Consider the following 16,598-nt stretch of genomic DNA (forward strand, 5'->3'; position numbering starts at 1 on the left):
AAAGGGAATGTTTACATTCAAAGAAGAAGTTTAGCCTGTCCCCTTTGATAGGACCAATTCGCCAATGGCATACTCCAGGGCCCCAGTAGCGAAAGCACAGCGGTTTAAATGTTTCAAATTTAGAATGTGACCTGAGTATTGCAAAGTGAAATGGGCTAATATAAGACAGAGTAGGAATTAGATTTCATGATTGTTTCTTGTTTTAATTGATGCTTTTAAGTACTGCTGGGCTCAGTTGTGCCAGGTCATTAACCAGCTGTGAAAATTAGATATCTAACTGTTGAATAAGGTGTGCTTTGATATAGTTGCAGTGAAAACGTTGGACAGTTGATGGCCAGGAGCAGGTTTCTGTTGAGTAGGCTAAGGTAATCGCTAGATTGAGATATGACGCGTCCGAATCAGCACGAGAAAGAGGAAACGCACAGTGGAAACGGATGACGGCGAATATGCAATCAATTATTTCCATGGATAACAACACCCATGCGATTTTAACCTATAAAAACAACGGAGAAAAGCGGAGGAGAATTAACGGAGATCGGCACGATTTGTTTCTCAAGATCATTTTGGCCAGTTGGACAGATGGGTTGGTGAGTGATCTAGAACTGACACTACGCAGCTGTGGTAGGCTACTAACTAACATTAGTTGCATGATACACGACCACCCCCATCAAAGTTAAAGCAATTAAAGGAAGACGTGTTCAAGGAAAAAAAAAAGCTGTTTACCTTTTTTTGTGTCTTATTGTATTTCACGTTTTCACAGCTAAACTGTTACGTCGCTGACATGACATCAATTGGTGATATCAAAGGTTGCTTTAAGATATCCATTGAATCTCCGCTAACTAATGCAAATACAATATGTTTAATGATAAAAAATAAATGAATAATAATACATCAACTAATCATACCACATAAAACTGTTTGTAGTATATATCTGGAAATCATAATTCACCCTCCTTGGGCAATCGAATATGCACATTTCAAAATTAATTTCCACACTTCATTCATCCTTCCAGAACCTCCACAACACACACACACACACACACACACACACACACACACACACACACACACTCACACACTCTCTCTCTCTTTCCTTAGCTGTAACGTGTACAGCAAATCAGCACTTTATCAACTTCACCTTTGATTCTGGTGTCACAATGTAGACAACTGACTTGTGTTTCCTCCCTGACTTGAGTAAAGTACACTTAAGTCCAGTGACCATAACTTAGCCTTGCCATTATCTTGTGTAGATTTTCTAATTGTATGTAATATCTATTTGACTGCCATCCTCTGAGCTGTTGGCTGTAGATCATATAAATTCCATTATTTGGTCTCTCTAGACCAAAGTGGCCATTTTGTTTCAGGCATTAGTCACTTCATTGCTCTTCACCCTCATATTGAATACACAGATCGTGTGGAGTGCTGGATGGACCTCTGATCAGGTCCTCTCTTGCTGGCTCTGTAGTGAACCAACCTTCAAAGGCGGTAATGTGCTCAGTATCTGGTCTGCCCTCCTTGACCTACTACAACGGTAAAATGACAGTGACCCTTTCTGCTGAACAGACCAGCAAATTATCCAACCGCATACAAAATACCCTTCCCTCAAAAAATGGGGATGTTCATCCCTGACCTTACTTTCACTGTCACTGGAATCCTGGAGGGGTCAACAGGGGAGCCCTGCAAAGAGAGAGAAATGGAGTGAAAGCAAACGGAGAGAAGAGTTAGTGAGATTCTCTTCATCTGGTTCCTGCAGTGCTCGCTTGAATTGTTTATTTAAAAGATTTATTTTAATCGAATATTTGGGACTCCCATTGCTTCTGTGCGCTACCTGCTATAGCTCACTGTAGCACCATTACTCCATCTCTCCATTTCCTCTAAACGAAACAAGAAAACCTGAAAAGAAGAGGTGGAGTGAAGGGAACTTTGTCAGCCCTGTTTCCTTTCGTTTGCTCTCCACTGCAGTCCAAGTGTGAGGGAACTACAGTGGAGATGTAGTTTGAGCCTGTGTGCTGGATGAGGCAAAAATAGCCTGACTATTTGAAATGATTTTTATTTATATTAAATAAGGCATTTCAAATATAGACATTTTAAAGGCTATCTGCTTAAAAACATCAACCCTTTTTTATTCTCATACATAGGACCTGGAGTCCAATACAGTTCTCTGTCCTTTGCTCTGGTCCCTTGGTCCTGCACATTCTCATTGTTTGTCCCCTAGTGGTGAATGAGTGTCACACTACCCTCCCTCTCATTGACATGGCTCTGACTGAACTGAACCCCGGTTCCCCCACTTTGATTTGTGTGTGGACCTGTGTGACTCCGAGGATCACCTGACGGGGAATTACACGTGCCGTAGCAGTGGTGTTGCCATGGTAATTGCGGGTTTGATGACTATTCGACTCTTCACAATTTGTGTTTCGTTATTTGTTTTTAAATTGGATTTTGTTCTTTACACTTGTGTTTATTTCTGTGAAATTGCCTGTGATGAAGGAGGCTGCCAAATAAATAAATTTAAGAAGAATAATTTAAGAAACAATAACATCAATATAACTGCTCTGATTAGGGTGTTCCTTCATCAAGCAGCAGAAGGATCTTTCGACGGAAAATGAGATGTCTGAGTGCTAGATGGTACAATGTAAACTGCCTTAATGCGGTAATAGAATTTATATAATGGAGCTCATTATTGAGTATAATGATTATTACTGTGAAATGAATCTCCTAATAGTGGCGGTTCAAAATGGCTGTGGTAAAAGAAAAAAGAAAAGATTTATTTCACTCTGAAAAGAACAGAAATATTGGCACCAGAATAAACTTGAGAATTATTGGCACCCTCAATATGAACAAAAATGCTGGGTAAAATATCACTTTATTGTTTCATCAAATGTTTTGTGATATGAGAATTGTCTTATCGTGATGCCATTGATCATACAAATATCTTAATTGATGTTGAACATAATTTATCAAGTAATTAATATTCTGAAAAAGATTTGTATTACAGTTATTGGCACCTGTGAATTGGCAGTCTTCTCCTCTAAGGATCGTTGAGGTGGGTGAAGAAATGGCATGAAATCTCAGACTATTAGACCGTAGAGTCTCCGGATTTCTATCGGCGCCAATAATTGTAACACTTGTTTTAAAGAAAAATATTTATTTGAACACATTTCCAATACCTCAACTAAAGGTTATATTGCTCTCCGACAGACATATTTTTTTTCCATGGCTTTTTTTTTTTTTTTTTTTTTTTCATATCTACCTAGGGTATCCACTATTCCAGAGGGCACCTTGCATTCAAGCTACATTAAGCCCAGTACATTGGGCTACACTTTGCAATCAGAAATGTCCAAAAACTGGGAGACCATTCTGGGTAAGATGTATGCCTTTGTTTTGCATGGCAGGTCAGTGTCTGTTGTAGAGATGCTTTGTGCTGTTTTACCTCAGAGATAGCCAGGATAGCCATACCCACTCGCCTTTGTGGAATCACCCAATGAATTTAATGCTCAACAGAACATGCTTCCAAGTTTGTTAGTCCAGTGGCAGGGCAGCTGAATCTCTTGGCCACTTGACTCAACTAATGAGTTTGGAGTAGTTTCTTCTCTCACTGGGTCTTACATTAGGCCTACCAGTGCTTTAATGAGAGATGGGGAAATTCTGGACTGAGCTCCTTTTGCAGAGATGAAACTAAACTCTGATCTTTCTAGAGCAGTAGGGCTCTTCTTAATGACAAACTTGTCCAAGGAAGAATTACTCTCTGTTTTTGTTCCTGAAATGAGGGGCATGTAGGCAAACGTTCCACAATATCAAAAGAACAAATTCAAGTTAATTTTAATTTATTTTACTTATTTTTAAATGGTAGTTCTGTATAACCAGCATGGACTGTTATGCCAAGGACTTGACCTGATTCTTTTTTTTTTTTTTTTCACTCTTGTTTAGTATGAAATGGTTATCAGTGCAAAAGCCCCCTTTAGGGCGCTTAATTCCGGGTTTGTTTTCTTGCTCGTTTGTCTTGATTGAACCTCTGCCTCACATTGTCCCCACAGGCCGAAACACTTCACAACAGAGATGAAAAACAAATCACTTCTAATAGAGGCCTAATCCAGAGAGGCAAACGGAGCCCTGACAAAAGAAATAACGAGCGAAGAGGGGGAGGGAGGGAGAGAGAGATGCAAAAGATGTGCAGACAACATGTGACCAGTTTTTTCAAGAGCAGTAAAAAGGCCTTTTAAAATGTATGTTCAAAAGGCGGACCTGTGTTTATCTCATGAAGGCGAGGGCGTCTGTGAGACTACAGAATCACTATGCGTGCGGTTTCATATCTTAATTTGTCTTGATGTGCAGGCTCTGTGCTTTATGCATTTCCAGAAAATGCATAGCTTTTATTTGGTAAATATTCCTCAGGAAAGCTGCTAATTTAATTTCATGGGTCAGGTGAATTTAATCCATTAGAAATGACTGAACACAATTACGGAGTAGATGCAAAGCACAACCAATATTAGAATGTGTACTTTGTTTCCCACACACAGCGACAACGACTACTAAATTCTCAATATAGGAGCTAAAATTGAATAAATTTACAGGAACAAGAATCTGGCAATTAAAATGGTAACGCTGAATAATTTAAATACACTTCACACAGGGAAGTAATATAAACCACAACAAAAACTTTCATACCAGAAGCTCAACTTGATGTATGCATGCAGACAAAAATAAAACCATTTAAACACACAGGTACACCAGACTAGAGAGCTCTTCGCACAACTAAATAAACTTTTCTCCTCACTTCAATTTTGTTGGAAGCCCCTACTGTGAATCCCACACACAGCAGAACCATGCTACCCAGCATCCACCACCTTACTGCCAGATGGACTACCACTCCCCGCTGTTTTTATTTAAAAAAAGTACAAAGTGCAAAAAATAGATACAGACGTGAGATGACATTTGAAAAGGAATAAAGAGAAAAAACAAATTATTTCATGAAATAGGGTTGAGGATTTGAAAAGAGAGATCTGTAGGGCTCTGACTATTGGAGTGAGTTCAGTTCAGTGTGTAGTTGAATAACTAGGCATCTGTGAGGAATTATTGGAGATGATCTGATCAGTGGGATAGATGATTGGATAAACAGCTTAATGATAATTTAACTGGCAAAGAAAAGATGCATGGAAAACCTAAACATTGTTCACAATACATGACACAATATGATAATGTAGTCTGTGCATTTCTTTATTGGATTTGACCACCAATTAGATGGTTTTCCCAGTAATGTTCTAAGGCATTGTACTGGGAGTGGCCCAATTCAGTGTAAGCATGAAGATGTGCCCCCTTTGTTAATGACCCCTGGCTACAATTACCCCTAAAATTACTCCTAGTTTTTGGAAGGGCTGTGTCACAATAACCGATCTCATTCCCCGATACCATATGACCGGCATTGGCACTCCCCAGGGTCATCGCCTCGTGCTTTGGCTTTAACATAGATAACCTTTCTGTTACATAGTTATTGGTGTCAATGCATTTAAACTTCAGCAGTTTAACTGGGCAATTTTAAGAGGAAAAACATTTGAAAAATGTATCATGAAAAAACAAGAACACTGCAAAGGCAACATTCGGTAGTGGTAGATTAGTACAACATCAGACATGTCATAGAGTGGTTAAAAACGCAGATTTTAAATGATGTTAAAATTGGGGAAGACTATTTAAAAGTCTGACTGCTTCTGCAACAAGCCTGTTTTTCCCTCCGGTTGGTGTTGCAATGAGGTACCTGAAAGTGGCTCACTGTTGGGAGCAGGGCATGCCCAGAGTGGAGAGGGCAGAGCTCCTCTCCCAGAATTGCAGTGGCTCGTCTGATGGGAGTGGAACTGACTGACTGAGATTTCTCTGGGGGGTGCCAGTGGTATTTGAACTGATGTTGACCATACTCAGCAGTTAAATCCTTTTGTGCAAGGGATTTAAAGCAGCTGGTAAAATTTCTCCTTTTTGTTTTAACTTCATCTTTCTGCATGAGAGGTGCTTTGGTCTGTTCTTAAACTAACCTTTACTTTTATTTTTTTCCCAGTTTTGAACATTGAGTTTATAGGCCGCTCTCCTCACAGCAGAGTCCTCTGCTGATTTGGGAGGGCTCAGACAACCAGGCCATCTCTTCTAGACTAGGGAACATGCCCATAACCACCACTTACTGCATCCTTGCTCCCAAGTCCGCCAGTCGAGAGTGAAACGTGTTTGTACTCTAGCAGCCAGACCAGTTGTGATTCAAACCTATATTTCCATTGGGAACATGGCACAAAACTGGGACTAGTCATTCTAGGGTGGTTTAAGTTGCGGCTAATGGAAATATACTGTAGCTACTGCAACAACTGTTTGCTCATTAAGTTCAGTGTACAATGCTGTACTCCTTAAGGCACTGTGCAGTCTCCTGGTAGCCCTCACGGTGTGATTGTGATTATCTTTTTGTATGATAAATTGCTTTAGTGGGACCCTACAAAAAGGGGTTCTTTCAGCAATATCTGTGAAGTCAGCACTGTTTGCAGAGTCTCCAGGACATTCTCCTCGTTGAGACTAGAAGTCAAAACAAAGGGCGTCTGGCAGTAGCTTCCCTAAATGAAAAAATAATGCATCACCTTAACTGCTTTCAACTGAGTTCAGTTGTTTTGATGTAGTGTACTTTCTGAAGTACCCTAAACTGGGTTGGAGCTGCTTGGTGTGTGCAGATAACTGGTAATTCAGAATGAGCTGATCTTTTGGGGGAAATATATTTTGGTTACCAACACTGAAAGAGGCTTTCCAAAATGAGCAAGCCCATCTACAGAGCCCAGCTACAGAGCCACTTCCCTTTAAACTTCGATAAGATTTTAATGTTGTGAATTATTTCTAATCCCATTATTCCTTTTACTGGAATTACACTGTTCTATGATAAGCAGTTCCCTGTCGAATCAGTGGTCAGAGATGGGAAAAAAAACACCAGGACAGGCTGTGCACAGAGGCAATCTGACTGATGGTAAACATTGTGTTTTCTTAATCAAGCTGCAACCAGGCAGAGTTCAGAATGGAGTCGTTTTATTGGGTGGTGTTGGGACTGATGTAATCGGGACCGAGTCGCTTGTGAAGCAGGTTTCGGTGCGGAGCTCACCTTGGGCCAGGCCTGGCCCTGCTTGCGGAGGTCTGGAGGAGGGCGCGGCTGCACGTTTACTTGGAGGGCAGGGCAGGGCGCCGCACACGGTTGGCGGCAGGGACGAGGGAAAAGATGAGGATGAATCGCTGAAACCACAGAGAGGAGGCAGGTGAGTGACCTTTCCTGAGATTGCTGATGCCTTTTTGGTTACTGAGGGAACAACCCCTGTAGCTCTGCTGTGGTTACCCCTTTGTTTGATTAATTGATTTTGGAATCCGTGGACAGGGGAGAATAACATTGAAATGACCTGAACGTCTCCCTGCTGGAACTTAGTAGGAGGATGGTGGAATGTTTCCATTAATGACCCTTCCTCCTCAGAGTTTTAGTTCTAAAACAAGCCAAGCATTTCTTCTTTGTTTCTTCAATATAGAATGTTTGCTGACCCTCCTTCCATATATTGATAGCACCCAAATGTCCTATATCTACACCTTGTGATTTTGCAAGAAAGCTTCACTCCAAGGAGGGATTGATTGGTGGGGAATCCTGAGTTAAAAAAAAAACTCAGTTCACCATCATCTACAACTTTGCTCTGTGCCTAATTAACTCACCCCATGTAAAATCCAGTTGCTGGAGGGTGCTTGTTAGTTCTAATGAATTAATTATGGCTCAGTTTAAAATTAAAATCCCCCGCTTAATTGGTGCACTTAGTGTCTTAGATTTCTGTATTTGCAAACATAAGTTTCTGAAATCCACTTGCAGTATAGCTTTAGCTAGTGGTAGCACGGCAGTACGGTACAGCTTTCCTCTCTGACTTATCACAGTCGATAAGTAATTGGTCCTTCAGGAATTTGACTGTATCTTTCAGCGCTTTAATTCTGCGATTCTGTTCAAATACACAAGGGCGCACTCCTACCGAAAGAGAAATGATGCAATATGTTTTACGCAGAGGTAATGCCTCCGAGCCTCGGCCCTTTGAGTTTATCACGGAGGGGATTTAAAAAGCTGTGCGCAATTCACACACCTGTCTTGCAGGATTTAATAAAAAAAAGCGTGAATACATTTAGGGATACAATTTCAGTGCTTGAAACCACCATACCCATTCCAAAAAAACACGAGCACATCAACTTTTTACAAATCGGTATCCAGAGAATAGATTTCCCCGTTTCGGAGATGCTTTAAATGGTGTTTTAAAGGTTTGCAGGGAACGCAAGGGATTGTGTAGCCAGGATGAGTCAGTGGTCTGACACAGAGAGCGAGTTTCTGTGGGGAATTTGACCCCCACATTGAGGTCGCCACCCCTACGCTTTGTGAAAAGTGCATGCCAAATGGGATGTGGTGGAAAGTGTCCAGTGGAGGCCTATAAGCTCTTATCAGGCCCAATGTAATCGGCTCTAATTCTAAATGGGCTCGGCCCCCATGTTTGACACGGCTTTTAACTAATGAGCTGCAAGGGAACCCAATCCGCATTTAATGCCTTTTAAACGCTTTTATTGCCTCGTTAGCAGAGACCGATGCGTGCCTTTGGGCGTAATGGACTTCGCTGATGCACTTTGATAGAGCTGCATCTCCACCCAGGTCCCAAATGAAAAGGTGGGAAATGGTCACTTTATTTCACCTACTTTTGTTATTGCAGTGGTTAACGATGCAAAATGTACTTCAAGCTAGCTCTGACAACAGCTTGTATTAATTGAAAATGGCTATCATAGTGATGTCACTTTTCCATATACAAAAGATGCATTTCAAAGAAATCTGAATGTGAGGAACACATTTTTAACAAGATTTTACAGCATATTGTAAATATATTAATCTTTAGATGTAATGACATTCCTAAGCTATATTTTAGAACAGGCATTGCAGAAAATTTCGCGGGCTATAAATATATTTTATTGCCCACACATGAAATAGAATTAATTATATGCATTCGTGGGCAAATATGAAAGCCAGTCTTGATTAATTTCTTTTTCAATAGGCATATTCTGTCATGTGTGCCTGGCACCCTGTCGTGTGCAGTAATCCAGGTGCATTGTGGAAGGGTCATATTTGGAATCTGTCCAGAAACACCCTTCCCTCTCCACAAATGAGATGGGAAGCAATAACTAGCGGATTCGAAAATGCATGCTGCCCACAGGTCAAGTTAATCCGTCAAAAGAAAATAAAAGAAATAAATAAATGAAGGATGTGGCGGAACTGTGGGATTGGATGAATTCTAAGGCAGGGTGCAATATGGGATTTTTTCCGGCACAGTCTCCAGGCCGTGCTCAGACATTCCAGCCTTCCGGACCCCGTTCCATCTCGCGGCAGTGCCGATTCTCTGCAGCGCCGGGTCGTTTGTAACGATAGCTGGCCCGACGCGGACGGAGCGGAGCACCGCGGGGTGACACGGAGCTTCCGGTACCTTCCGTCTCCTCCTGACAGGATAAAAACCCTGGCTCTGCTTGGCAGTGTGCATTAGCTCACAGCTGCATTATCCACCCAGAACCTGCTCAAGGTCGTTGTCTTTAATCACCGGTGCCGCTTTACAGAACAAATATATTCACTCATCACTTTATCATTGGTGATGGACCGAGTACAGAAGTGTCTGTCTCTCTCTCTGTCTCTCTCTCTCACACACACACACACCCACTCACACACACACTCTGATTCTTATTGGTGTCTCTCTTTTTGCCGCGTGTTTGAACTTCATGTGTTCTTTGGAGCTCAAGGGTTCTCCAGAAAGTCATTTCACTTATCGATGGCTTGATCATTTTACCCGGGCCTAGACTGAAATTTTTCCTCTTTTTCCGCAGGAGAAATCGATAACTTAATGTATCGCAGCCGCTGAACACTATTCTCTTAATGTCTTTTTGCTCCCATAATTGAACCAGAAGGGCTTTTGGTTTGGCTTTTTTAAGTGCTTTTCAAACCATGTTTCATTTGCCAGATGATGTTACACAGTTTTTTTAATGTGCTGTACACAAGTAAAGCTCTTAAATTCACCAAGCTCACATCTGTTCAATAAAGTCATTAGAATGAGAAGAGCAGTCGCTAAAAAACTCATCAGCGCCATTTTAAACTTCAAGGAATTAGTCATTTTATGCACTTTTGTCTTTAAACAGTTGTTTTCCAAATTGTTCCAATAGCCTTGCTTGCTATAACAATCTATGAGGCTTTCTGTCACACTAGATTACTTCATCATTCTGGAGTTTACACATCTCCGTATACGCCAGACTAGCGGTGTTCACAATGCTGACTTTGAAAGTGTAATTTCCCGCGTTTATTAGATCCGTGTTTTTGTGGAAGCGAGCCCCTGCTGTGTCTTGTTTTCGTTCCTCCCGCCCCAGGGACTGACTGTTTGGCCGTAGAGGTGATTAAAAGCTCTGCCCTGTGTCCTTTGCATAGCGACGCTAGGTGACCTGATGTCTCGGAATGTGGTCGCGCTGGGCCTCTGCATGACGGAGTGCCTGAGCATGACTGGGTGTGTTATTTACTGCTCTCCTGCTCCCGCTCCCGCTCCCGCTCCTGCCGCCACGCTGTTCTGCGCCCGCCGGTGGAGCCTGGAGGAAGGAGGAAAGCAGAACGGTGCCGGGTTTCACATCCGCTCCCAGGAATCTCTCCTCTCCTCCTCCCTGCTGTTTCCCCAATCAGTTCTTCTGCAGTGGATGAACATGAAGATGAATGAATCTTTCCCTTTCATTCCCCCCCCCACTCCACTACCAGTCTCTCATATCTCTGCCTGTCTCTCTCTTATCTCCCTCCTGGACCAACTTTGTCTGGACCTCCAGAACTCCCTGCGTCTTCTCTTTATTCTCCCCCTCTGCTGTTCCTTCTCCCTCTTTCCTCCCATCCTTCCTGTGTACCCGAACAACCACACCCAGGGTTATCGCTGGTTTCATGCAGAGCCTTTGTGTCCAGAGCAGAGCTGAGCTCAGTGGAATGCATTAAGGAATGGCCACCGGTCAGGAAGGAGTTGGGTTAGTCGTCACTGTGCTCTTGGTTTTATTTTAAAACCTTATCTTCAGTCCCCACAGTATGAGCAAATTGTACAAGTATTATTATTATTATTATTATTATTATTTTTATTATTATTATTATTATTATTATTAGTGGGGGTGGATATTTTTACCCATAATGTATTTTCTTTATGTACACTACTACTACTACTACTACTACTACTACTACATGCTTTACCCTTCCACACAGAGCCTCTTCACAGTTCTGATTCTTTCTCCAAAATCAGACAGATGGGGTTTTCTTCCTCGGCTTTCTTGTTTTTAAACTGACGCAACATTTCATTTTATTTCGAGCAGACCTGGCTTTCTCGAGGCCTCTGTTCTGATTGCGCCCGTGTGGCATCACCATGCGCTGCCCGTCAGTCTCCCTCGGTCCAGCCATCCTTCTCCGGGTTCATGACGCTGTGTGCTCCCTGTCTTCAGAGGAGCTGGACCTGTTCAGAGCCCCCTCCTCTGCCCTTCCTGAAGGGCCAGAGATCTCCGTGTGATTGATCCACAATCTCGCTCTCTCTCTCTCTCTCTCTCTCTCTCTCTCTCTCTCTCACACACACACACACACACACACACACACACACACACACACACACACTGTTGTCTTTTTTTATATTTTTATATAGATATGTACAGTAAATTATTTTTCTCCTGACAAATGTTCCTGTTGAACTGAGTGGAATATATATTCAGGAGAAACAATCATTTTTGTATCTACTGCAGATCTGGCAGCAGCGCGACGGCTTTAGGCTCATTTGATACCTTGGATCCTTGATGACTAAAAGCCATTAAGCCAACATATGTGTTCCTACTATATCAGCGTAATTTATAGATGAATCTGGTCCCACCCCCAAATTACCATTGAGATCCATTCAAATGCAAAGAGTTTTCGTATTGCTTGTAGGACATGCAATGGATATGCAACAAAATGCTAAACATGAGTTCTTTCATTTGCATAACATTGATGTGATGTGATGAGTGTCCCAAACATTATAGTGCTCTTAAATGGGGGACCTATGTATATATACTGATACAATTTCTACATGGTGAAACCAAAATGTATAAAAAATGCCCTAAAATCTGAATGTGCACTTATTTTTGTTTTATTTATTTTTTATTACAAATCTCAAGTTGTACAGGGGCAAATAAACCAATGCAGTTGTCCCAAACATGATGGAGGGCACTATAACTGCATGTTAATTTGTTTGGCTGCCTAATGATATGTGGGTCTCAAGTGATTAAGTGTAATTCAAATGTACTTATATACGTATGCACAGACACGCTCACACACTCTTCACTCTCTGTGGTATATATGGGTATGCATAGTGTGTGTGGGGGTGCTTTGTGAGTTACTGTGATGCTTTGTCCAAGCAATTTTCATCGTAAAAAAAATACATAGCCCACCTGAACATTTCCTTTTGCCTTTGCTTGGATGTATTTATTTGGATTATTTCCTGGGTGTACCCTCAGCACTCGACCTGTGTTTCACACGTTTGCGCTCATTATCCTCCCCGGCGGCTCTGCGTCTCTCCAGCTGGTATTTTTGCCAAGTCCCGCTTCCCCCCCCGTCCTCTTCACCGCGGGAAGCGCGCTGGAAGCCGTGATGTCGGTGAGGAAAATGAAAACGGGATTACGCCCCGCTCCGCGTGCGTTTCCGAGTGCCCTTCTGAGGCGTGACTTGTCTTAACTGTAACTCAGAGGAGAGGTAGATGTCTATCAGCGTAATGCGTGCAACCCGGCCGAGGGCTGCTGGGATTGATGGTCCCCCTTCATGAGGTTGGCCCGCGGAGCTCAGCAGTGCAGCATTCTCAATTGAAAATCAATCCTTCTGTTGTCCTGGAGATAAAAGTTGTTTATCCAAGGGATGGAATAAAAAAACTAAAAAAAAAACTTTATACACCTCTAAATCGTTATCCCAGACAAACACTTTTTTTTTTTCTTTCCTATTTGCCTCAAATCCATTCCCCAAGTAAAACCCCTTGTACTATTTTACACCACTCAGAAATACAATCGCAGACCCACTGGAATCAAAGATTTGGAGATAGACCGGACCGTTTTTTTTATTTATTTTTTTAATTAGAGTTCTCCGGGAGACTGTAAAACGGTGGGGAAAAGTGTGGAGATTTGTGGTGGCAGGGAGCGAAGGCGGAAAACGTGCCGTGACTGAGCTCGCGATGTGAGAGAATAATTCACAGGATTCGGTTCGCCGACTGAATTGCGGGTGTCAGTCGTCCTGGGATGGGGCGTTCAGCGTCTGCCAGCCCATTAATGGAAGAAGCCCCTTCAGATCTCCATCCTCCAGCTTCATCCAGCCTGCCTCTGTCACTCCACACGGCGGAGGGGGATTCAACATGAAGCAGTCTTCTGGGAGGGCGTTATTTTTCCATGACATGTCAAAATAACCCTTGATTTCCTCATTTCCATCGGGCACTCTGCATTAATTCTTCATGAACCCGGGTGGTTTATACATAATCGGCATCTTAAAAGGGTGGGTGGGGGCTGGGGGCTGGGGGCTGGGGGTGAGTTCACCAAGATACCTGCTGCCGCTGTTAATAAGCAAGGCAAAACCATTCACCCTGGAGGCCAACATGCGAGGCTTGAGGCTTGTCGCTTTGAGCACCATGTTGATTGACTTCCGTGAGATTTTCACGAACAAGGGCCCAATTAACACGGCAGATTTACATGTGATCTACCCACCTCCCCCCACCTCTGGTTCTCTGGGAGAAAATGTGTTTCCCGAGATGCTGATTACTGAAGACCAACTGTCACTGCATGACACTATGGAGTCGTGTTGTGCCTGTATCTGGTATCTGGATCTTAAGAAGCAACGCAGTGAAATAGCAGAGGTGAAAAGAAGCTTTGTAGTTTACAGTATATTAAAAATACATAACAGGTGCATATCCCCTACAGTAAGCATGTGAATAGCTACTTGCATATTTATTGTGGTTTTATCTCCTCCTGGGTCTCTAATCACAAAGATGATTTAGCTGAGGACTGAACCAGACAGTATTTGATGACAAAATGTGAGAACATTTTTGTTTTTTTGTTCTTTTAAAAATGATGTCTGTTTCTGTCACTGTGAAGATTCGTCATTGTTCTTGTCTGTCTGGCCCTTTGCCTCCCTTTTACCATTTAGAAACAGAGGTGCCTGTATTTCTATGCTCTTGGCCTCTGTTGTTGTCTTTTCTTTCTCTCATCATCTCCCCTGATTGGGGAGATGTTAGCTCAGGCGGTAAGGGCAGTCGGAGGGTTGCTGGTTCGATCCCGCCCTGGGTGTGTCGAAGTGTCCCTGAGCAAAACACCTAACCCCCAAATGCTCCTGACGAGCTGGTTGGTGCCTTGCATGGCGGCCAATCAGCGTTGATGTGTGAATGGGACGCATGAGAAGCATCAATTGCTTTGGATAAAGGCGCTATATAAATGCCAGCCATTTACCATTTCCAAAATAAAAAAAAACTGCACACATTATGTTTTTAATTGTGCAGTAAAACCCAATTTAAACCAAGCTGCATTCACACACAGACGCACACTTTTATTCATGATTAAATTATCTTACCAAAATATTCATTTAATTTCCTGGCCATAAAATGTGGTTGTGTAAGAACAGTCCACTCGGTTCTGACGCGTTCACCTCTGTAATTTCTGTTGTGAATTTGGCCTCCACCTGCAGTTGTCATTAGCGATGCTCTTTATTTCACACCAGACGTTCTCTGGAGCCAGAGATCAGCGGTTATGAGCAGCTTCCTTCATTTTGATAACCTAACATCTCATCTGCGGTTATATTAAGTTCAGTTTTGAGATACAGTTTTGGCTGTCTATTTGCTCCTGAGGCTATATAAAGATCATTTTTCTTTAAGGCCCTGGAAATTGGCCCAGGCAACAATGATGATTGTGTCACCTGCTGAGTATATATGGTGTGTGGGCGTCTTCTGTGAGGAAGATCTGCTGCTTCCAAACGACAGGGTACCTTTATGAAGCTGTGCTGCAGCAGATGTAGTAAAACAGGGTGCCGGTGCCGGTGCCTTGGTTGAAACACCAAATTGACAACATGGCTCTGATAATATGAAAAACAATTATAATTATGGAAGTGGAGGATCAGTGGGGCATCGAAGGTAATAACCTTCATTTCCCTCGTCCCTCCTGTTCCCTAACAGAACGAAATGAATTGTGTTACTGTACCTGGATGTGATAATGATTCAGGATAATGGGGTCACGTGTTTAGAAGTGGACTGATTTATTGTGTATCGCAGGGCAGTGTGGGCACAGCTCCCCGAGGATAAAGACACCAGCTGCAAGTTGTTGTCCTGCCTGCAGGGGGCGAGGCTGCACACAATTACGTGCTACGTAAATGCTACACGACAGGGATATTGTTCTTTGGCTCAACAGGTGACTTGACACCGCTCTTCAGGCAGACTGGAATCTGAGGATTAATTGCCAGCTGTCACACCCAGCTAAGGCACCGCATCTCTGCATCTAAGGCTTATTCTAGAATTTAGTCAAATTGTGAATTTGAATCTTAACTGGCAGCCCCACAGGCTGGTGCGTATTTGACCATAACTGACCATTACTCACCCAGGGAGGGTTCCAACTGGCAGGCTCATTTTGCATCATCCTCGGTCTGTTGCCCATGGGAGTACCTGTGGCCTGCCTGCACCACGAGTGCAAGTTCCTGCTGGTGCTTTGCTGGTGGAATGTGGAGTAAAAGAAACCGCAGCTGTTGGACTTGTTTGATAGCTCTGACTTTAATGGGTTGCGTTACAGCAATGAAAAGCGCTTTGAGAGATCATTGGGGATTCCAACTGTGGGGAAAGTTCTTCGTAACTCTAGAAAAAAGTTTTTCAATAAAACGATTACCTTTGATCTCCGAACTGGTGCGTCACGTGGTCTGTCCAATGGGATCATGCTTGCAGCAAGCCTTGTGCTTGTACTTTCTGGAATAGAATCAAATGGCAAGCTCTAATTTACCTGCTGAATATGAAGATTCCTCCAGACTTCAGTCCTCATCACTGAAGCACATGGGCGGGAGAAGAGCTCACTGCACGTACAGTACAGACGAACACAGGAAGACTCCAGTCTCTGTTTAGGAATTTCTCTCTTGATCAGCTGTCACTCCTTGCTGTGCAGCTTTGATAATCCCTACTTCAGATCACACCGCCAACATCAAACGCTGCTGCTTATCTGCACATATGTTAGTTATTTATAGGCACTATCTATATCCTGCTGTAATATGGTGACTGAGGAGCTCACTCTAACTGAAATGTAGTTCAGAAACATGGATCATTCTCATAGAAAAACCAAGCTTCTAAGAATGAACTAAGCACTAAAATACAGGGAATAAGTGAGGGTTTGGCTGCAGATTTGGCAGTTTAAGCAGTGTCTGAACAGTGCTGATGTAAATGTTAGTGTTTCTGTATCTAGTAATCCTTTACAGTGATCCCCAGTAAAGCTTTGCACTGACATCGTTGTTAGAATCTGCTGTCTAAATTCTTTGAGTTTGAGAGTTAACTAGATGATAATGATAT

General features: G+C 42.7%; 1 protein-coding gene and 1 long non-coding RNA gene across 2 annotated transcripts in view; one reads left to right on the forward strand and one right to left on the reverse strand.

The window, feature by feature from the left end:
• LOC133116437 (tubulin alpha-8 chain-like) overlaps positions 1-16,598 on the reverse strand; it is a 247,914-nt gene that overhangs the window by 26,917 nt on the left and 204,399 nt on the right. The window lies entirely within an intron of this gene.
• LOC133117088 (uncharacterized) lies at positions 271-4,319 on the forward strand. The gene is made up of 4 exons (XR_009705926.1): positions 271-587; positions 2,996-3,043; positions 3,255-3,361; positions 4,035-4,319. It is a non-coding gene; the product is annotated as an uncharacterized LOC133117088 (long non-coding RNA).

Source organism: Conger conger, chromosome 17 (assembly GCF_963514075.1).
Source record: "Conger conger chromosome 17, fConCon1.1, whole genome shotgun sequence".
NCBI classification, from domain to species: domain Eukaryota; kingdom Metazoa; phylum Chordata; class Actinopteri; order Anguilliformes; family Congridae; genus Conger; species Conger conger.